Consider the following 23,951-nt stretch of genomic DNA (forward strand, 5'->3'; position numbering starts at 1 on the left):
AATTGTCAAGGCATGTGCTTCGATAAGTGCCGAAGTGATAAGGAATACCACTCAATCCACGACAAGAAGATTGCAGTACTGCATTGATACCAATGGTCATCACTTCGAAGACTTTCTGTAAATAGACGTTCATGCCACCTTTTTGACCTTCGTTGACCTTCAAAGACCTTACTGTTAGACATCATTGGATTCGTCTCGATAGCCGCTATCAGAAAATAATTACCAAACTATAGCACCCCATTACAAAAAAAGTTGACCTTCATATTTCCGACGCGACCCCACCTAGCAACCAAAAACCAACGTCATATTATGGCCCCCGTTGTCCCATGCAGGATTCGTCCCACAAACTTTTCAGCTACTATCATACATTCGGAGCTATTCTAGATGGCAATAGTTAGTCACTCACCCTGTATAATCACATCACACACTAAAATATTACATATACGTGTGTTATGATCCGTATTTCACATGTTTTGCTGTAAGTGAGGGAATGTCCGGACAAATACTACTTGTGGTGTACAATCTAAGAACGGCCCTCAGATGGCTATCTGTCACTTGTGATCTATGTTTCGATTTGCAAACCTTTAAGGCTGAGAAAAGTTGTTCACATAAATAAGTACAACCAAACATGCACATCATAGCCGTTGCTTTCGCATGTAGTTACGAAACTTTATCCCGTCGAACACAAGAATGGAACTAAATGATGTCATTCGCCATTCTAAAATTCTCCTTAATGAAGCGGTCACACTGCAGATTTATCAGCTCTAACTGACCTGTGCGGACACAAATGTGACGTCCACCAAGCATGGTGATATGAAGATCAAAAACTGGCTCAAGTGACCTGAAATCTTCGAATCGTTTTGCTAATGCTGCATGCAAATAATGGAGCGACTGAATAAATGAGTCAACGAAGTCATTATTAATGTTACCAGCGAATCGCGTCACATTCAGAAAATGCGTGAAACCATGGTCCTGAAACTAACCTCTCTATGTTTCCAATTTCATTTGCACTACACGAATTTTAGAAAACAGATTTACAAATAACTGACATTTCCTCTGCAAAGAAGCACTGAGAGTATTCAAATGACTCGTAATACGGTATAAATGTTAGGTTAACAACCCATTGAGGGTCAGAAAGCTCAGGAACCGATCTTCCTTTTATATTCATAAAAAGATTTACCTTTTCCAGCAAAAGGAGGAAACGTTCAAGGGAGTTGCCCCTATTCAGCCATCTTACCTGACAAAATCAGGGTATATCATTGAAGTCAGTCTCCAGTGAATCCACTATCTTTCGAAACTTTATGCGATTCAATCCAGCAGACCATATGAAATTTACAATCCTAACAACGACATTCATAACCCTGTCAAATTTCACAGTCTTAGCACAAAGTGCCTCTTGTTGAATTACGCAATGCATTGAGTGAAATTGCTGTCCCGGGCTCAGCTTATTTTTTAGACGTCCCGCAAATCCCACATTACAGCCAGCCGTATTTGGAGCGTCATCATTGACGACGGGAGCGAGCTTATTCTAAGTAAGATTCAATTTCGTAACAGCATGTTGAATAGCACTAAATATATCTTCGCCGGTACGTGTGAATAAATCAAGAAGCTCTTCTATGATATATAAATCTATATCCACCTCTCGGACGAATATAGCCAATTGTGCTGTAACAGTGACGTCGGTATTTTCACCAAATCACAGAGAATGTGAAAAAACTTGTTGCCCTCTCAGTGTTGTTCAGCCTCTCGGTTCACTGAGTCGCATTGTACCATTGGCTAACTGTACAAATGTCTAAGGTGTATAAGGAAGCTACTTGTCCGTACCAAATATTGAAACGCAGATAGTTTTCAGCACAATAAAATGACGAAAGTTAATGATTTTCTGTGAAAGACGCGATGTCTGTGGTGTCATTTTTTTGTATCAGTTAAATAGACATAACGCTAATATGTCTGACTTTCATATTTGTCGTCACAAATGTTCTCTGAAAGGTACCAACGCTCGGAGTATCTACGTGTGCCGAATACTTTCCGGTAGCTACTGCTAAGCGGAACGTAAGCTACGGAATTTTGTGGTTTTTACTGCGGTTGGAGGTGATTATTTTTTTATTCTGCACTGGTGATCGTAACCGTGTTTCAGGTCACGTGACCTACAGTAGTACCAGATAACCGGTTTCCACCGCCGCAGTCTGCCCGCAGTCTAGCCAAGCGATGCGAAGACATGTCACGTAAACTAATTGGACCAGAGCAAGGAGTGTCTTTTGTTCAGCTGGTTGTGGTATACAAAAAGCTAAGGAAACAATGGTTCAAATGGCTCTGACCATTATGGGACTTAACATCTGAGGTCATCAGTCCCCTAGAACTTAGAACTACTTAAACCTAACTAACCTAAGGACATAACACACATCCATGCCCGAGGCAGGATTCAAACCTGCGATCGTAGCGGTCGCGCGGTTCCAGACTGAAGCGCCTAGAACCGCTCGGCCACACTGGCCGGCTGACATAATGGCAATGTGGGAGACAGAGAGGGGCACAGAGGCAATGGAACACAACTGACAGTGACAGAACGGAAAAGATCGAACTAGACAATGTCAGTGGGAGAGGAATAAAGAGAAGGAGAATGTGGAAGTAGGTGAGAACCAGTGATAATGAGAGACAGAGACTATGATAGTGACAACGAGGAAGAGAAATAGTAATACTGAGAAGAGACAGCAGCAGTCTGAAGGAATGAATGAGATAGTAGCAATAAGAGAAAACCAGAGGGAGACAGTGAAGTGAGAGGAAATAGTGTTAGCTGGACAGAAGAAAAGTAATTTTTGGAAATTTGTAGTAAGGTCTTATGAGACCAAACTGCTGAGGTCATGCTACTTAATCTAACTTAAACTAACTTACGCTAAGGACAACACACAAACTCATGCCCGAGGGAGGACTCGAACCTCCGACGGGCGGAGCCGCCCGGGCCGTGACAAGACGCCTCAGACCGCGCGGCTAGAAGAAAAGTGACTGGGGCTGTTAGACAGAGGAGAGTGACAGTTACAGCGACAGAGAAACACAAAGAGATAATGCCGATGAATTGGGCTGAATGAGTAACTGAGAATGGGCAAGTGGAGGTGGATGGGTATGAGCAACTTACAGCGAGAGACTAGTGAGTGTGAGCGATTTACAGGTAGGGGGAGCTTGTGGGAGTTTGAGGTGAATTGTATGTTAAAAAGAGCGCAAATATGTTCGCGTGCTAAAATTATTGGGAAAATTTTTGAAGGTGCAGAGAAAGGTAGAATAAGGCAACTGGTAGACCACATTTCAGTCGAGTCTTCTAATAAACAGGAGCATATTCGCAATTTTTTGTGCTGCGATAGGAGCATTTTTCCGCTGGTTATTATAAGACACGTTTAATACTTGAATACAAATGGAAGACTGTATCAGCAGCGAATGAGAGTAAGCTGAGAATCATGCCGTTGGCAGCCGAAAAATATAGCGCGGTGTCGGTATTCCCCGGAATGGCGCTGCCGTGACGTAGGCAGGAGCATCGAGAGAGGGGAGTGTGCGGTTGGCTGCCGCCACGGTTGCTGGCCGACACACTTGGCGAGTTGCGAGCTGCGGACCTGACCACCCCGACGGCTGCGACCCACTTGCCAAGCGTCCGCTGCCGCCGTTCTTCTGCTATCGCGTACGACACCTGCCACACACTAAACTGATTGCTCACGCCGGTACTTAACGGTCCTCTCCGTCATAAAGGCAGGCGCTTTCTCCTTACGCGGACGGCATAACACATTACTAGTAATTCCTTCTATCGGTCGTTGTGCTCGCTACTGTGCAGTCAGACTAGTGGGTCGCGCCATGTTACTCCCTTGCCCAAACTCTGGTTGGATTTGTGGTCAATAGTATCGTGTACGCTGTAGAGGAAGACAGAAATTTGACTACATACCGCAAGTAATTCAGTGCTACTCTGAGAGAAAAGGTTGGCACAGGAGAGAAATTCGTGAAGACTGATGACCAATGGAAAAAAAAGTATCCTTCGACTTGCGCCACCCCTGTGGATGACGTGGATGACTTGTGCAATGTGTAATACGTTTAAAAAAAAATCGGATAATTGCGAGTAGCACTCGTGCTATGACGGTACTGATGAAACTTAATTATTTACATAAAGAGTTAATCTACGTGAGTTCGCGAGAATCAAAAGCTGTGCATAAATGACTGTATATTTTGATTGCATTGACTTAGCGTACATTCTTTACACTGCCAGGTACCATGGACCTCAGTAACTGACGTACGAGTAAATTATAACTTGATACCTCAACCCGATTCTGAGAAAAAGATGTCTTAAGAGACGGACGGCAGTGTGATCCTGTAAGTATTATCTTTCACTTGGCTGAGGTATGGAACAATGTTGTTGTTCTTGCTGTTGCGGTGGTGGTGGTGGTGTTCAGTCTGAAGACAGGTTTCATGCAGCTCTTCAGGCTACTCTGTCCTGTGCAGCATCTCCGAATAGCTACATCATCCCCGAATAACCACTACAACTTGCATCCTTCTGAACATCCTTACTATATTTATCTCTTGGTCTAGCTCTACAACTTACACCCCTCACACTTCCCTACAACACTAAATATGTGATCCCTTGATGTCTCTGCCTCAGAATGTGTCGTATCAGCCGATCCCTTCCTCTAGTCAGGCTGTGCCACAAATTTCTTTCTACTCCTCATTAGTTACCTGATCTGACCATCGAATCATCACCTTTCTTCTGTAGTACAACATTTCAAAAGCCTATATTTTGTCAAAAATATTTGTCGTACATGTTTCAGTTCCATAAGTGGCTACACTCCATACAAATACTTTCAGGAAAGACTTCCTTACACTCAAATCTATATTGGATGTTAACTAATTTCTCTTCTTCTGAAACGCTTTTCTTGGCATTGTGTCTACATGTCCTCTCTTCTCCTGCCATCACCAGTTATTTTGCTGCCCAAATAGCAAAACTCATCTACTACATTGTCTTCCTAAACTGATTCCCTTTCCATCGCCTGATGTAATTCGACTACATTAAATTATACTTGTTTTGCTTTTGTTGGTTTTCACCTTATATCCTCCTTTAGAAACACCGGCCAATCCTGTTCAATTGCGCTTCCAACTTCTTTGCTCACTATGACAGAATTATAATTTCGTCGGCAAACCTCACCGATTTTGTTTCTTCTTCCTGAACTTTAATTCCTTCTCCAAATTTTCCTTTTGTTTCTTTTACTGCTTTCTCAATGTACATATTGAATAACAGCGGGGATAGCCCACAAGCCTGTCTCACTCCTGCCTCAACCACTGCTTCCCTTTTATGCAACTCGACGCTTATAACTGCGGTCTGGTTTCCGTACAAGTTGTAAATAGCTTTTCACTTCTTGTATTTTATCCATGTTATCTTCAGGGAATCATAAAAAAGGAAAAAAGAATAAATGAAAGGAAGCTAGGAAATTAAATCGGAGTATCCAGTTACCCTATCCAGTCGATGTGTGATTCAGATCGCTAATGCTCAATAGAATGATATTTCTCGATCTGCATCAATGATATTGCTTTACTTACCTAATAGGTATCGAGTATGACTTGCCATCAATGACATAGCAGCATGAACGTCTACAGCGATAGCCAGATGTCAACCTTAAGACATTAGAAGAATAATGACTTTCATATGGATCTTTTATTTGAGATCGAATGCCTTCCACTGTGAGTTCATATGAGAATATGACCCTAGATTTTTATTCCGTTTCATAATGTAAGTGGGAATATAAGGAGATATGATCTGGATAAACTGAAAGAACCAGAGGTTGTACAGAGTTTCAGAAAGAGCTTTAGAGAACGATTGACAAGATCGAGAGAAAGAAATACAGTAGAAGAAGAATGGGTAGCTTTGAGAGATGAAATTGTAAAGGCAGCAGAGGATCAAGTAGGTAAAAAGATGAGGGCTAGTAGAAATCCTTGGGTAATAGAAGAGATACAGAATTTAATTGACGAAAGGAGAAAATATAAAAATGCGGTAAATTAAGCAGGCAAAAGGAATACAAACGTGTCAAAAATGAGATCAACAGGAAGTGCGAAATGGCTAAGAAGGGATAGCTAGAGGACTAATGTAACGATGTAGAGGCGTATATCGCTAGGGGTAAGATAGATACTGCCTACAGGAAAATTAAAGACATCTATGGAGAAAAGAGAACCACATGTACGAATATCAAGATCTCAGATGGAAAACCAGTTCTAAGTAAAGAAGGGAAATTAGAAAGGTTGAAGGAGTATACAGAGAGTCTATACAAAGACGATGTACTTGAAGGCGATATTATGGAAATGGAACAGGACATAGATGAAGATGAAATGGGAGATAGCCTCGTGATGACTGGCTGTTGTGTGATGTTCTTAGGTTAGTTAGGTTTAAGTAGTTCTAAGTTCTAGGGAACTGATGACCATAGATGTTAAGTCCCATAGTGCTCAGAGCCATTTGAACCATTTGAAATGGGAGATAGGGTACTGCGTGAAGAATTTGACAGAGCACTGAAAGACCTAAGTCGAAACAAGGCCCCAGTAGTAGACAACATTCCATTAGAACTACTGATAGCCTTGGGAGAGCCAACCCCGACAAAACACTACCATCTGGCGAACACGATGTATGAGACAGGCGAAAAATCCCTCAGACTTTAGAAGAATATAATAATACCAACCCCAAAGAAACCAAGTGTTGACAGGTGTGAAAATTACCGAACTCTCAGTTTAATAAGTCACAGAATTCTTTACAGACGAATGGAAAAACTGGTAGAAGCCGACGTCGGGAAGAATCAGTTTGGATTCCTTAGAAATGCTGGAACACATGAGGCAATACCGGGCAATACTGGCCCTACGACGTATCTTAGAAGATAGATTAAGGAAAGGCAAACCTACGTTTCTAGCATTTGTAGACGAGGATAATGGAATGTAGTCGAAATAAATCAGTTGATGCTGAGGGAATTAGATTAGGAAATGAGAGACTTAAAGTAGTAGATGAGTTTTGCTATTTGGGGAGCAAAATAACTGATTATGGTCGAAGTAGAGAGAATATAAAATGTAGACTGGCAATGGCAAGGGTTCAGTCTGGAACCGCACGACCACTACGTTGCCAGGTTCTAATCCTGTTTCGGGCATGGATGTATGTGATATCCTTAGGTTAGTTAGGTTTAAGTAGTTCTAAGTTCTAGGGGACTGATAAACTCAGATGTTAAATCCCATAGTGCTAGAGCCATTTGAACCATTTTTGAACCATTTGAATGGCAAGGAAAGCGTTTTTGAAGAAGAGAAGGCCTTGGCAATGTTGATTCGAGTACTCTCTTTCAAATTGTGAAGGTATCAGGGATCAAATACAGGAAGCGAAAGGCTATTTAAAACTTGTACAAAAACCAGATTTCAGTTATAAGAGTCGAGGGGCATGAAATGGAAGCAGTGGTTTGGAAGGGAGTGAGACAGGGTTGTAGCCTATCCCCTATGTTATTCAATCTGTATATCGAGCAAGCAGTAAAGGAAACAAAAGAAAAATTTGGAGTAGGAATTACAATCCATGGAGAATAAATAAAAACTTTGAGGTTCGCCGATGACATTGTAATTCTGTCAGAGACAGCAAAGGACTTGGAAGAGCAGTTGAATGGAATGGATGGTGTCTTGAAAGGAGGATAGAAGATGAACATCAACAAAAGCAAAACGAGGATAATGGAATGTAGTCGAATCAAATCGGGTGATGCTGAGGGAATTAGATTAGGAAATGACACACTTAAAGTAGTAGATGAGTTTTGCTATTTGGGGAGCAAAATAACTGATGATGGTCGAAGTAGAGAGGATATGAAATGTAGACTGGCAATGGCAAAGAAAGCGTTTCTGAAGAAGAGAAATTTGTTAACATCGAGTATAGACTTAAGCGTCAGGAAGTCGTTTCTGAAAGTATTTGTATGGAACGTAGCCATGTATGTATGCGAAACTTGGACGATAACTAGTTTCGACAAGAAGAGAATAGAAGATTTTGAAATGTGTTACTACAGAAGAATGCTGAAGATTAGGTGGGTAGATCAAGTAACTAATGAGGTACTGAACAGAATTGAGGAGAAGAGAAATTTGTGGCAAAACGTGAATAGAAGAAGGGATCGGTTGGTAGGACATGTTCTAAGGCATCGTGGGATCACCAATTTAGTACTGGAGGGCAGCATGGAGGGTAAAAATCGTAGAGGGAGAGCAAGAGATGAATACCCTAAGCAGGTTCAGAAGGATGTAGGTTGCAGTAGTTACTTGGAGATGAAGCAGGATAGAGCAGCATGGAGGGCTGCATCAAACCAGTCTTTGGACTGAAGACCACAACAACAACAATGTAGCGCATATGATAATAAACAGAATCTACCTTTGTTTTAAGTTTCGTAGTGACAAGACTTATAGTAAAGAGCAACGCAATAAATGACGGAGTCCTTTAAGAAGACAGGTTGGGACTCTGGTCAGGCCGTCCCTTTCTGGACTGTAATATTCCGCAAACCATTGGCTCACAGGTGCTGCTTTATGGCAGGCTGCATTGTCATGCTGATACACCCATCGTCCCAGACCTGTTCCTCCACTGTACGCGATACACGACGAAGTAACATGTGTTCATATCCTTCCGCATTTAGCATTTAGCATTAAGTGCAATAAGGGGACACTATCCTAACTACGAAAAACAATCCATTACGGTTATGGCATTACACATGATGGCAAATAATGCTCAGAAGCATACGGCAAATCCAAACTCTTCAAACGGATTGTCACAGATATAAAGTGATTTGTCATTTTAAATCCCTTGTTTCCAGTGATAAACTGTCCAGTGGCGTTGCTCTTTACACCACATCAAGCGTCACTTACCACTGACAAAGGAATGTTATGGCTTACGCGGAGTTGCTCGACAATTGTGCCCTATTCATTTTGATTCCCTACGCATAGTTTTTGTTAGGCGATTGCACGTTGGAACTCAATGGTGATTCCGCCCTGTGACTGCAAGCGCAATGCTTGGCGGTGATTACGTGGAGTGCGCCTGTTCTTGGTTCAGATAACAGTTGTTCCTTCGGATTTCCATTTTACAACAACTTTACCAACAATCGAACTGGGTAGCTTTAGATGGACTGAAATAGCCCTCATGATATTAGTCACAAAACACCCAAAGACTAATCCACATTCTAAGTCTCTTAACTCCTCCTGGCCGACCCCGTCTTGTGTTACTGCTTCTTTCCGCAGCGTTTCTTTACGAAAGATCTTGTGACGGCGGTGATCCGGCCAGGAGATGGGGACGCTACGTTCAACGGTTCCTACGGCATTGAACGAAGAAACACTGACTGTAACATTCCGTCGCCGGTGAGATCATTAGAGAAGCTAGGTTTGGGGAAAGAAATAGGATTGTCGTTTTCAGAATGAAATCACGGAAAACTAAAAATGAATGAAGCGATGACTTGACGAATTTCAGTTCGTTGTGTTACTACTGAGCAGTCACACTCAGCGGAGCTATTATGGAGTAGGCTGCATGCCAGCACAGGATTTCACCTATGCTCCCCTCTCTCTTTGTCGCAATTAACAGCACACTCATCACGAACATTAACGTTCCACGACACACATTTTACGATGAAAAGTTGCTGTTGTGAACAAAGAAAGGAAATCTTTTGACTCAGACGGCTGAACACAGCCCTTCGTGCCTTCCGTTATACGACTCCCTTGCCGCAACCAGTGCTGCTGCCAGCATAGATTGTCTTATACCCTATAGAGTTAGTTGACAGTTAGCACAGAGAAATGCCTTGTTTGTGTTTTGTTTCAGTTGTCCAGAAAACCTGGCATTCTTGATCTGCGGTTTAGTCTTCTATTTCTTGTTGTGCCTACAAAGTGTATTGCGTAAATAAAGTCTCACGTAGAGCAGCATATATCAATGAGTCTGTCACGAGAGTTGCCGATGTGTATGGCCGAATTTCCAAATGCACTGACAACGAAGCAAAAACAGTAAAAATATTAATTCATACTTTTCGGAATATAAGAACTTTTTATTGAGTTTCTTGTTTTGCTAGAACTGCGGGACGTACGCTTTAGACAAGCAGATATCTCTAAGCTGGAAACCAAAGCTTCTTCCTTCAGCTAGAGTTCGAGTGCTAGCCCACTGACAGGAAGTTGACACAGATGATGATGGTAGAGACAAGATGGCTATAAAAAGTAGTCGTTGCATCAGATAATTAGATGAAATACAAAAGGATGTTAATGACAACTAGGCAACATGTACACTGATCAGTAATTATTTACGTTATATTTGTCAGAGGGGAGTGGAACGGTGTATTGAATGAAAAAGAGTTACCGTATTTACGTAATTAGTTTATAACTTTTCAAATGCGGAAAGACTACAGAAATAAAAAGTGCGTTTCCGTGTGCGGTTATGGATTTCCAATTAATCTTTCTCTGGTTTCCCTAGGTAACTTTTTCTGCCCTTTAGTGACTGGGGCAGAATTATATATAAAGCGGGATCTCACAACAGATAGCGAAGCCAAGTTGCTAGCTAGACAGTGGTGTTTTAATGAGCGAGACACATTTGACAAATTGTAAAACATGCCACTACATTACATTTCTGTGGAAATTTGAGGGTAATATTATCGGGTGATTTGGATACCCATAAGGTAAATAGTCTTCTGTCCAAGCTGGCTCAGACAGAGAAAGTTTAATTATAACCACCTTGTCAATCAGCAGAGCTCTGCGTGGCCCAATTTGTCTCGCAACGCTGCACATAGCTAAGAGTGCGTAACTTCTGACCTCGGAATAATACGTAGCGCGAAGCAGTCTTCTTCAGCCTCTAGATATCCACCCCCGGACATAGGTCTCTTCCAAAGATTTTCATGACGATATTTACTGTCCATCGCCACCGAGGACGTCCGACTCTTCCCTGTGAGTCTCAACGACGCCACTGAATCAATGTGGAGAATGGAATCTTTCAGCTTTATTAATGTGGTGCTAGATATTCAGACAGATGTACTTTGCGTATAACCATTAGATTTGATCAACTGTCGGACTTTAGTGGAGATGAGCCTCTTGTAGTTGTAGGTGTAGGAAACATGCAGCAGTCCTCAGCAGTTAGGGAACCTAAGTTAATTGCGAGTTCTAACACAAAGAAGAAAATTCTGCTGCTAGGTAGTTCGCATGGCAGAGGTGAGTGCCAACATTTTCAGGAAATTTTGGGGAGTGAGTACCAGGTCATCAGCATTGTGAGGAGTAGTGCAGGGTTCTCTCAGGTGACTTAAGGGGAGTTATGTACGAATTTTACGAAAGAGGATCTGGTAGTGGTTGTGGGTGGAACTGGGAATAGTCTTGATAGGAACAAGGTATGATGTAGGTGACGAGCTGGTAAAGATATGTAGTCTATGTGTTGGCACTAATGTGCACTTAGCGCAACTGTTTCAGCGTCATGATCGACCTCATCTTAATACTGCTGTTAGACGTCTTAACATGGGGCTGGAGAAGGCGCTGATGTCGGAGGGCATGGCTCACAGTGCAGTAGTGCCAGTTGAGTCCATCAATAGATCGGTTTTGACTAGGAATGTCCTGCACGTCAATACATATGGGACGGGGAGGTGGCAAAGTTTATAGGTGACAGTGTAGTGGTTGATGGTGGGATCTCTCATGGAAAATTCCTGTAGTAGTTGGTGTTATAGGTGCACTTTTTTAGACTGAAGTCAGCTGATAGGTATCCCTGCTTAAAAGCAGTCCCTGTAACAAAGGAAACGCCTTCAAAGGAGGTCAGGTATCCAGATAGTGAAAGAACAAATTTCATCAAAATATAAGACTTTTTAGAGGTAAAGTTAGTGAACTGCTCATTGGTACACTCGACAGCAAAAAAAAAAAAAAAAAAAAAAAAAAAAAAAAAAAAAAAAAAAAAAAAAGGGTCACGCCTGAATTCCAACGTGTAGGCTGCACGTGAATATATGCAACCAACATGGCATATCTGTGTTGCACATCGTCGCAATCCTCCACAGTACAGTCGTCGTAAGATACACAATGGGTACTGCTAGAGACTACTAGAGAACAGCGGCCTTTATGACAGTCCATCCAGATGTAAAGTAACACCACGATAGTACAGAAGAAATCAGTCAGTCCTTAACGTTTGTAAACTAAACTTAATTACAATAAGTGGCATTTCGAAAGTTGTGGGACAACTAATTTTGTCACATAAATCGTCCAGTAATCCTTAAGCACAATTAAATATTTGAGACAGTATATGGATTTATGAAGTGGTAGGGCAATTGGAAACAAGTTCTTTACTGTCTAAAAGGTTTGCCCAAACATGCTGAACGTCGTTCAATGTTCAAAGGGGAGTGATTTCGCATCAACTTCATGTAATACTAAGCAGTTAAAAGAAAATGTGATTAACGGCGGCAAGCACTCTACGGAAATCCCAACATTAACAGCGAATCACAAGTAATATCATTGTTCACATTACTCATCAACAGTTACTTGTACACAATGTTGTACTTTAAATGATATGACCAACGTCTTCGTTCTGGATCCGGAGGCAAACTCAGAACGTAAAGCCATTGTTAACCAAGCAAAGCTTTGTGCCTTATCGAGACTCCATAACTAGGCAGAAAGAGACGTCAAATATTGACGTTTGCACCAGTATCAATTATCAGTTCTCAACTTGAACGTAAATGACGATAATGTTTGTACGGAACCAGGAACCCTAACATGACAACTACCTTCTTGGTAATAAACATCGAAAGATGTTGTATATTGTTGCATTGTCAAGGAACAAAGGATGCACATGTTTAAAATTGAAATGCTATCATGTAGTGCTGGTGACAAGGATGCGGACCCAGCACCTAATCGGATTGTTGAATAAGTACGTAAAATCAAAATGTAGATATCACAGTTTGTCACCAGTTGTGAGGGTGGAACCTTAAATGACTACTGAAGTTGTATTGCCTGACCGGCATTCGAACCAGGCACCTACCGCCGTCCTTGTCTAATCAGGAGCAGACGAGAAATGTCCAGTGTTGGTCCACCATTAGCGAGATGTGCGCACGTTTAACTAGAAATAAGGTGACGAAAACGTCTATGCTGTCTGAGAGTCGAACGCCGCACACATGGATTTGAAGACACGTTAATAATCAAATTCTTATTCAATAGTAGCTAGGAGTAGCATGTTTAGCTGCAGACCTTAAGGCCTTTCTCATCCCTGGTAACGTGTTGCCTAATATCTGCGATATCATGGTGTTAATTTACAAGTGGATTGACTGCCGTAAAGAGCAATGTTCTCTATTAGTCGTGTATCATTGACATGTAAATGAAGTGCCTCAGCAAAAACTAATTTCCGTCGTGCAGCATGTATTGTTTCAGAGACACTGAGTACATGTTATAAATGCGTCGTGCTATTGCTAGCTAGGTGAAATATTTTGTGTTAGCTACGTTTAAAATAAATTTATTTTTGAACGTATTGTTCGTCAAATATTTGATTGAATCGTCAACTGTAGGTGTGACTGCACATGTTATAGCATAATAGCTGTAGCTGCGTTAGTTTATACTACAGACTTGGGTAGGTTAGGGGCAACTTTTGATCCTTCAAGAGGTGATCGTGGCCATGCGGCCCGGGTCTGTACTAGCCGCGGCTCGCGAGCTACGGGCCAGCCAGGCTGGCCGAGGCGAGACGGAAGTTAGCGAGCTGGCGGTGGCGTTGGTGGGCCAACAGCCCGGGACGAGCTAGCACGGCTGCGCCGCATGCCTCTGCCTCTGCCGCTCCGTTTGACGTAAATATGTTTACCTCCTCTCCTGGCATCAGTATAAGAGCGGCAAGCAGAAATACACATCAGGCTGCTTGCCGTACTGGCTCACTGGGAGAGGTCTATTCGAGATAGAGTCGTCGCTCTCATTGAAGAAGGAGGATGTTCCATCAGAGAAGCTGGCAGACGGTATGGCGTACCACATACCACTGCAACGAGATGGTGGAGGATCTGCCTTGAAAGAGGCACCACCAGCAGGGTTCCTGGCTCAGGCAGGAAGAGAGTGAGCTCACAGCAGGAAGTGTCTAGGAGCAGAGAAAATCCCTTTCTGAACGCGAAGCAGTTGCGGCGGGAGACCAACTTCCCCGACTCCAGTGACACGATTCGCCGAAGGCTGAGGGACGCTGGACTGCATGCACGACGATCCGCCGTGAAACAAGAGCTCAGCGAAGACAACATTTTATACCGGCTAGCATTTGCGGAGCTCCATCTGAGGGCGTCGTGGGAAAACGTCATTTTCACTGATGAGAAGCTGTTTTCCACCAATAACGACGATCCATGAATCGTTTACAGCCCGCAAGGGACTCTCCATTTAAGCGAAAATGTAACCACGACGAGAAGAAGTAGCCGGCTATCTGTTGCCTGCTGTGGTTGGATTTCTGCGAGAGGGGCGGGAATTCTTCGCAGAATAGAAGGAACTCTGGACAGAGTGCAGTATGCCCACATATTGGAAAATGTGATGCTTCCGTCAGTGCGAATGCTGTACGCAGAAGGGGACGTCACATTGCAAGAGGACCATTCTCCCATTCACAAGTCTGCATTTGTTCAGCAGCGGCTCTCCACGATTGGCGTCAACGTCATGGACTGGCCGCCACGGGCGGCTGATATGAACCACATGGAAAACATCTGGGCTGAGGTCGCCAGAACATTAACAGAGAACTGGCCACGAAACCAACCAACTACTGCGGACGCTCTTTGGGACTGCGTCCTGGAAGCCTGGGAAGAAGTTGCTTCTTCAGGCTGTTACGTCCGACGGCTTATACATTCTGTTCCAAGACGCATGATAGAAGTACAAAATAATGAAGGAGCCTGGATAAAATATTAGAGTCCTTAAATGTTTTGTTATGTCTTCTTTTTCGTCATTTTTTCTCATTGGGAGCTAGTGGAAGATCACGTGGTAACAGAAAAGATACAGTATGGGTTAGTTTTCCTTTGAGTTGCCTTTTTAATTCAAGTGGGTTTCTTTTGAATATAAAGTTTGTTAAATATTCTATTTTGACTTCATTGATACCTTGTCTAGATACTTACAAACTAATCAGCGTAGATGGACTCTGTCACAGTAGTTTTTGTTGTTTCAAGTACATCTCTCTCCTCCCCTCCATCATGAATACACCCTCCGTCCTCCACACAATACGCAAACGATTTCATGTTATGTTTACTCGTTGTTAATATCTCCTCTATTCTCTCTCACACACTCTCTCTCTCTGACGCTCTGACCGCAATCTATTCCATTCAACCAAAACTTTATAAGCAAATCTAGCGGTTTCCATTGACGCTACAGTTTCTCTTTTAATTGCTGCTGTCTTTACTCTCCATCATTCCTCTCAACACCTACGAAACCGTATTCTTTGATCTCCCCTACCCTATAACCCATTCTTCGTTCTGAAAACAGTCCTTCCTTATCTCTCGGTCCTAAGATAAAACTAACTGTGGCACTCATCTAAGTAAGCAATATTTTGCAAGCATTTCACGTTTATATTCTGCACTCCTATCCATTCTCAGATCCCGCCCTTCTTCCTATTACCCGTCCCTTGACATCTGCATCTACATCTAAATGAATACTCTTCAATTCAGAATTATGTGCTTGGCAGGGGGTTCTGTGGCCTGGTGGATTAATCTTGCATAGATGCGTAAAACGTGTAGGTTCACATCTCACGTCAGGCGTAGATTTTTAACACACACAAGTAACTCTCCTTCACCCCTACTAACGCCAAGTGCAGAACGCCCGTAAGCTCCGTAGTTCAATATCCGCAGTATAACATCCCTTCGTTGTCGACTGGGGCAGAGCGGCATTCGTTTGAGCTGTCACAGATGGAGAAACTCCGGAAGGACAGAGACTCTGTCACCAGCAAGCCGTCGTAAACTAGAAAACGTATTTCATTTAATGAACCAATGGCGATGTAAGTTCACGAGGCTCTTACTTTATTTGAAACTGAGACGTTGAAAATTGTGCTGCTGGACTGGGATCGAATTCGATTTCACTGTGTTCCCCAAGACTGCAAACTCTTCTAGGCCTCCTCGAAAGGCACCTATCTGGTTTCGAATCCTGATCAGCACAAAATATTCATTATTTCATTTCAAGCTCTAGCATGTGCACTCCGAACTACTAGTGAAAAATAGTTGCATTTTTAACGTCTCTTCGTGCGTTGCCACCTGTAACGTGTTCGTTTCAATTCACAGCCACATGATGAGCTTTTTATGACAACATTACAAGGTCAAACGTTTCCTTACATCCTTCCAAGATCAAACATTCCTCTCCATTTAGGTTTGACGTTGTGTTCGTTATGATCACCAACGACGATATTTTGTGGATTCAACTTCTAGCCAGCAGAGTGTTTTCCATCACATCATTGAAAGTACAAACATGCCACTCCTAGCTATTACTGGAAAAGAATTTGATAGTTAAAGTGTCTTATGACCACGTGTGCAGGGTTTGAATTCCATTCAGCACAGAACTTTTCGTCGCCTGATGTCTAGCTAAAAATGCGCACATCTCGCAACTGGTGAACCAACAATAGCTATTTATCTTCTGTTCCTGGCTAGAAAACGACGGCGCTAAATGCTGGGTTCGAATCCCAGTCAGGCAAAAACAATTCTATCGTCATTTAAGGTTCCAACATCTCGCTATTGGTGAAAACATTTGATTTTTAACTTCTGATTTTACGTACTTCTTTAAAAATCCGATTAGGTGATGGGTTCGCACCCCTGTCACAAGCTTTACATGATGGCATTTCAATTTTAAACATGAGCATACCTTGTTCCTTGTGAATGACGTCGTTCGGGGTAGTTCCCGGGAAGGTAACTGTTGTAACAGGATTCCCAGTTCAGTACAAACATTTTCGTCATTTATGTTCACGATCTGAATTGATAACTGATACTGGTGCAAACGTCTATACTTCACGTCTCTTTATGCCTAGCGATCGGGTCTCAATAAGGCACAAACAAGGCTTAGCTTAATTAGCAATGGCTATAGGTGCTGGGTTTGAATCCAAGTCCAGAACGACGACGTTGGTAATGTTATTTAAAGTTCACATTTGTGTACTCATAGCTGTTGATGTGTTACGAGAACAATGATATTGCTGGTGATTTGCTGTTAATGTTGACATTTCTGTAGAGTGTTTGTTGCCGTTAATCACGTTTTTTTGCTGGTTCGTCCAATATCCAGTTTCCAGAGCCACTCGCCGCTGAGCGACGTTCAGCACGTGGATGGAAAACCTGTTCGAGAGTGAAACACTTTTTTTCCAATTGCCGTACAGCTTTGTAACTCCATATATTGTCTCAAGTATTTAATTTTGACTAAGGATTACTGTACGATATATGTAAAATAATCCGTTTTCTCAGAACTTTTGGAATGTCACTTGTTGTAATTAAGGTTAGTTTATGAGTGTTATGGGGTGTCTATCGCTAAGAACGTGCTTTCCAATATGTTCAGAGGCTTTCTTTACCAGGATACAGATTATGTTGTGACTTGGCAAGACAACCGGGCCACTCTGAGAAAGCCGAAAGGCACGCGTTTAAGCTCACGCAGGCTGGCGTGAGGTCTGGAACAGGTAAAGTAATTATACTAGCAAAAAAAGGTACGTAGCTTCTGGAACACTTAACTTTAATCCATAATTGGTGAACATCGGTCTGACGGTACAGGCATCACAAGATAAATAGCAAATGATAAAGGCGCCTTGCTAGGTCGTAGCAAATGACGTAGCTGAAGGCTATGCTAACTATCGTCTCAGCAAATGAGAGCGTAATTTGTCAGTGAACCATCGCTAGCAAAGCGGCTGTACAACTGGGGCGAGTGCTAGGAAGTCTCTCTAGACCTGCCGTGTGGCGGCGCTCGGTCTGCAATCACTGATAGTGGCGACACGCGGGTCCGACGTATACTAGCGGACCGCGGCCGATTTAAAGGCTACCAACTAGCAAGTGTGGTGTCTGGCGGTGACACCACAGATTAGCTGCCTGTTTTTCAAGGAGTTCCTTGGTGGTTGCCGGAGTGACTATGTACGTAAAATACAGTATTCCATTTGAGTCTGTAGACGTATCACGGCACTGCACTTTACAGGTATTTGAATGTTGTGCAGGGGAGCATGAAAGTGTAACACACACTAGTGTCCAAAATAAAAGCAAAAAAAGAAAATGTTACAAGGTTGGGTCTCTTTTGCCACAAAACAGTGTAAACAGGTGATAGTAAACTATAAACAATGTAAAGAATACAGATTGCAAACGGGTGCAACATGCATAAATGTAGACAAAAACGTACTTCGTTTTTTCCACCTTAACGGGTTAGCACACACATTCCGACAAGTGGTTAATGTGCAAACGGGTGCAACATGCATAAATGTAGACAACAACGTCCTTCGTTTTTTTCAGCTTAACGGATTAGCACACACATTCCGACAAGTGGTTAATGTGCTCAGAGTAGGGCGTGACCACCTCTGGCAGCAATACAGGCCTCAAAACGACGAGACATGCTGTGAATGATTTCATTAGTCTCTTGCAGAGCTGCTCGCAGTCTTGGAGAGTGGCTGGCTGATGCTGACGTGATGCATGCCGCCAAAATATCAACCAACGTGGTCTATGATGTCGAACATTATAGTCCATTAATACGACGTCTGGGCCGACAGCACCTCGTAACAACTGCAGATGAGGTCCCAAGATCTCATCATGATACCTGACAGCAGTTAAACCAAACCCATTCATCCGTACAGTTTCATGAAAGGGGGCTTGAGTGGTAAACATAATCTCTAAATGCACCATTAGGAGTCCTCCTCGATATCGGTCACTTTCCACAGTGTTTGGGTCCCGAAATAGTGTTCCAAGATACTGACACAGAGGAATAGAAAAGAAAATTAAGGATCTCTTAGATAATCAGTGTGGTTTTCGGAAGAAAAGGGCACGAGATACGCATTTCTGACGTTGTGACTGATAATGGTAGCAAGATTTACGAAAAATCTAGAAATGTTCTTACGATTAAAAAGCGTTCGAGATTGTAAAAAGTGGTGCAATATATTCCAAATTCCAAGACAAATAGAGGTAAACTACAGGGAAAGACCTATAATATACAATATATACAAGAGCGTAAAGTAGACAATAAAGAAGGAGGTACCAATGATGTAGTGCTCAGATTGAAAGGGTGTAAGACAGGGATGCAGTCTTTCTCGCCTACTGCTCAATGTGTACATCGAACAAGCACCGGTGGAAAGAGAAGAAAATTTCAAAAGTGGGATTGAAGTTAAAGAGGAAAATACATGTCAATGGAAAGATTCACTAATGACATTGCTGTTCCCAGTGAAGGTCAAGAAGAATTACAATGTAAGTAGATCAGTACAGAATACGCCTGAGAGTGAACCAGAGAAAGACGGAAGTAACGAGAAGTAGCAGAAATGAGATTAGCGCTAATTAACATAACAATTGGTCTCACTGAGCAGGCGAATTAAGGAATTCTGCTACCTTGAAAGCGAAATAATCCCTGACGGACAAAGCAAACAGGACACAAAAAACAGGCCAGCACAGCCAAAAAGAGGATTCGTGGCAAATACACTCCTGGAAATTGAAATAAGAACACCGTGAATTCATTGTCCCAGGAAGGGGAAACTTTATTGACACATTCCTGGGGTCAGATACATCACATGATCACACTGACAAAACCACAGGCACATAGACACAGGCAACAGAGCATGCACAATGTCGGCACTAGTACAGTGTATATCCACCTTTCGCAGCAATGCAGGCTGCTATTCTCCCATGGAGACGATCGTAGAGATGCTGGATGTAGTCCTGTGGAACGGCTTGCCATGCCATTTCCACCTGGCGCCTCAGTTGGACCAGCGTTCGTGCTGGACGTGCAGACCGCGTGAGACGACGCTTCATCCAGTCCCAAACATGCTCAATGGGGGACAGATCCGGAGATCTTGCTGGCCAGGGTAGTTGACTTACACCTTCTAAAGCACGTTGGGTGGCACGGGATACATGCGGACGTGCATTGTCCTGTTGGAACAGCAAGTTCCCTTGCCGGTCTAGGAATGGTAGAACGATGGGTTCGATGACGGTTTGGATGTACCGTGCACTATTCAGTGTCCCCTCGACGATCACCAGTGGTGTACGGCCAGTGTAGGAGATCGCTCCCCACACCATGATGCCGGGTGTTGGCCCTGTGTGCCTCGGTCGTATGCAGTCCTGATTGTGGCGCTCACCTGCACGGCGCCAAACACGCATACGACCATCATTGGAACCAAGGCAGAAGCGACTCTCATCGCTGAAGACGACACGTCTCCATTCGTCCCTCCATTCACGCCTGTCGCGACACCACTGGAGGCGGGCTGCACGATGTTGGGGCGTGAGCGGAAGACGGCCTAACGGTGTGCGGGACCGTAGCCCAGCTTCATGGAGACGGTTGCGAATGGTCCTCGCCGATACCCCAGGAGCAACAGTGTCCCTAATTTGCTGGGAAGTGGCGGTGCGGTCCCCTACGGCACTGCGTAGGATCCTACGGTCTTGGCGTGCATCCGTGCGTCGCTGCGGTCCGGTACCAGGTCGACGGGCACGTGCACCTTCCGCCGACCACTGGCGACAACATCGATGTACTGTGGAGACCTCACGCCCCACGTGTTGAGCAATTCGGCGGTACGTCCACCCGGCCTCCCGCATGCCCACTATACGCCCTCGCTCAAAGTCCGTCAACTGCACATACGGTTCACGTCCACGCTGTCGCGGCATGCTACCAGTGTTAAAGACTGCGATGGAGCTCCGTATGCCACGGCAAACTGGCTGACACTGACGGCGGCGGTGCACAAATGCTGCGCAGCTAGCGCCATTCGACGGCCAACACCGCGGTTCCTGGTGTGTCCGCTGTGCCGTGCATGTGATCATTGCTTGTACAGCCCTCTCGCAGTGTCCGGAGCAAGTATGGTGGGTCTGACACACCGGTGTCAATGTGTTCTTTTTTCCATTTCCAGAAGTGTAGAAGCCGAGTAGTATGAAACGCGCTCTTTAACTTACGAAAGGTATTTCCGGAAATGTACATTTGGAGCACAGCATTGTATGGTAGTGAAACAAGGACTTTGGGGAAACTGGAACTGAAGAGAATCGAGGTGTTTGAGATGTGGTGGAAAAAAAAAACAATGTTGAAAATTAGCTGGCCTAATTAGATAAAGGATAAGGAGGTTCTTCGCAGTACCGGCGAACAAGCAACATAATAGTACTATAGCGAGCTTTAGCGAATAACTAAGATAGGAAATCATCGAACAAATAAGTGAAAACGTAGGGTGCAAGTGCAACTGTGGAATGAAGACGTTAGTGCGGTAGGGGAATTCGTGTCGGGTCACATCGAAACAGTCATAAGACCGATGAGAGAAATAAAAGGAAGCTAAAGGTTACAGCTCAACCTTTCACTACCAATGGTATGTATGTATAGCACGATAGGTTGAGAAGCAGTGAGAATTTGCTGCATGTAATTTCTCTACGTAAGTGCCCCATTGGTAAACAGATGTGTGCTAACAATCCGCAGAATTCTTATAATTGCAGCTTGCACCTTGCTCTGCTCCGCTTCGCATTGCCGAAATGAATTAATTTGTGCCTGCAGATAGGCAACCAATTGGGCATATTAGCACAACGAGCTACAGTGGGGCCCTTCTGGACAATTTGTGTCAATAAATACAGGGACGTATTTGACGTTCACAATGTCACAAACGGTGCTCATAGTCAGCACATTTAATGTGACTAAAAAACTTGGAGAGATGCTCTACCGACTGGTACTAGATTTTTCTGTATGTCCTGTACTCGCTGCTCAGGCGTGTTCTAAAACGCAAGAGGTAATCAAGAATAACCCTGCTCGTCCCGATCTCCCCGTATTGGAAAACGAAACAGCGGGGAATATTGTTCCTCATATTGCTATTTACGACTACGAAATTAAATGAAATAACCGTACGCTAACGGTTTTTACCAAAATAAAATTAAAATAAGAAAATAATAAAACAAAAAGAAAGAAACAAAGATGGTGAAGTGTTCAACGACCTTTTCTTGTCATTTCGGTACGAGGTGCGTTCAGTAAGTAATGAAACACCTCTTTTTCTGAAAGCAAGTGGATTTCATTCAGTATTTCATCCCCACTGTTTTGGCTACTAAGTACTGTTTTTCAACATAAGTCGGAAGGTGTGAGATCCGGGCTGTAGGGAGGGTGGGGAAGAACAGTTCAGTGAAGTTTTGTGAGCTCCTCTCGGTTGTGCAGACTTGTCTGAGGCCTTGGGTTATCATGGAGGAGGAGAAGTTCGTTTGCACTTACGTGGTGACGAACACGTGGGCTTTATCTTGACAGGAGAGGTGGTGTGGCGATAGACCACGGACTGCCAGTTTGTTTCCGGCTCGAAGAGATAAACCCATGTTTCATTTCCTGTGACGATATTATACAAAAAAAAAAATGATGACAGGCGCCTCGTCCAACGACTCGCCGTACTTTTTTTCACTGTGAGGTCTTTGCAGACATTGTACAAGCGCCTATGAATATCTGTGATGCTCTGGCTTTGCAACAACAGGAACTCAGTGACAGTTTCTGATTTGCCAAAGGCATTTGATTGTGTGAACCACAACATCCTTTTAAATAAATTAGAATTCTACGGTGTCACAAGCAGTGCTGAAAAATGGTTCAAGTCATACCTTGCTAACAGGAAACAAAGGGTGTCAGTGTAAGGGACTAGTGAATTAAGTCATCAGTCATCCTCAGAATGGGAAGAAATTACATGTGGTGTCCTACAAGTATCCATCTTACGGCCATTGCTTTTTCTTGTGTACATTAATTATCTCTCATCAGTTACACTGCCAGAAGCAGAGTGCGTTTTGTTTGCAGATGACACCAATATTGCAATAAATAGTATGTCGAGTGTAGTTCTAGAAATATCTTCTAATGATATTTTCATGGATATTAATAAATGGTTTAAAGCCAACTCACTGATATTAAACTTCGAAAAGACTCACTATATGCAATTCAGAACCTGTAAGAGGTTTCCACGGAGCATATGCATAAAGTATGAAAAAGAGCAGATAGAAGCGGTTGAGAGTCTTAAATTCCTAGGATTACAACTTGATAATAAATTCAGTTGGAAGGAGCACACCACAGAACTGCAGGAACGCCTTAACAAATCTGTATTTGCAATTCGAGTGTTAGCAGACACAGGCGACATAAAAATGAAAGAGCTTGCATACTTTGCCTACTGTCATTCCATAATGTCATATGGTATAATATTTTGGGGTAACTCTTCAAGTCAAACAAAAGTTTTCAGAGTCCAAAAGCGTGTAATATGTATTATTTGTGGAGTAAATTCACGGACGTCCTGTAGAAACCTCTCCAAAGAACTGGGTATACTAACAACTGCCTCTCAGTATATTTGTTCCTTAGTGAAATTAAATGGCAGTTATAAGAGTCGAGGGGCATGAAAGCGAAGCAGCGGTTGGGAAGGGAGTGAGACAGGGCTGTGGCCTGTCCCCGATGTTATTCAATCTGTATATTGAGCAAGCAGTAAAGGAAACAAAAGAAAAACTCGGACGTATTAAAGTCCATGGAGAAGAAATAAAAACGTTGAGGTTCGCCGATGACATTGTAATTCTGTCAGAGACAGCAAAGGACTTGGAAGAGCAGTTGAACGGAATGGACAGTGTCTTGAAAGGAAAATATAAGATGAACATCAACAAAAGCAAAACGAGGATAATGGAATGTAGTCGAATTAAATCGGGTGATGCTGAGGGAATTAGATTAGGAAATGAGAGGCTTAAAGTAGTAAAGGAGTTTTGCTATTTGGGGAGCAAAATAACTGACGATGGTCGAAGTAGAGAGGATATAAAATATAGACTGGCAATGGCAAGGAAAGCGTTTCTGAAGAAGAGAAATTTGTTAACATCGAGTATAGATTTAAGTGTCAGGAAGTCGTTTCTGAAAGTATTTTT

General features: G+C 43.1%; 1 protein-coding gene across 1 annotated transcript in view; it reads right to left on the bottom strand.

The window, feature by feature from the left end:
* LOC126176058 (uncharacterized) overlaps positions 1-23,951 on the bottom strand; it is a 152,178-nt gene that overhangs the window by 127,175 nt on the left and 1,052 nt on the right. The gene's annotated exons all lie outside the window — the stretch shown is intronic.

Source organism: Schistocerca cancellata, chromosome 3 (assembly GCF_023864275.1).
Source record: "Schistocerca cancellata isolate TAMUIC-IGC-003103 chromosome 3, iqSchCanc2.1, whole genome shotgun sequence".
NCBI lineage: Eukaryota > Metazoa > Arthropoda > Insecta > Orthoptera > Acrididae > Schistocerca > Schistocerca cancellata.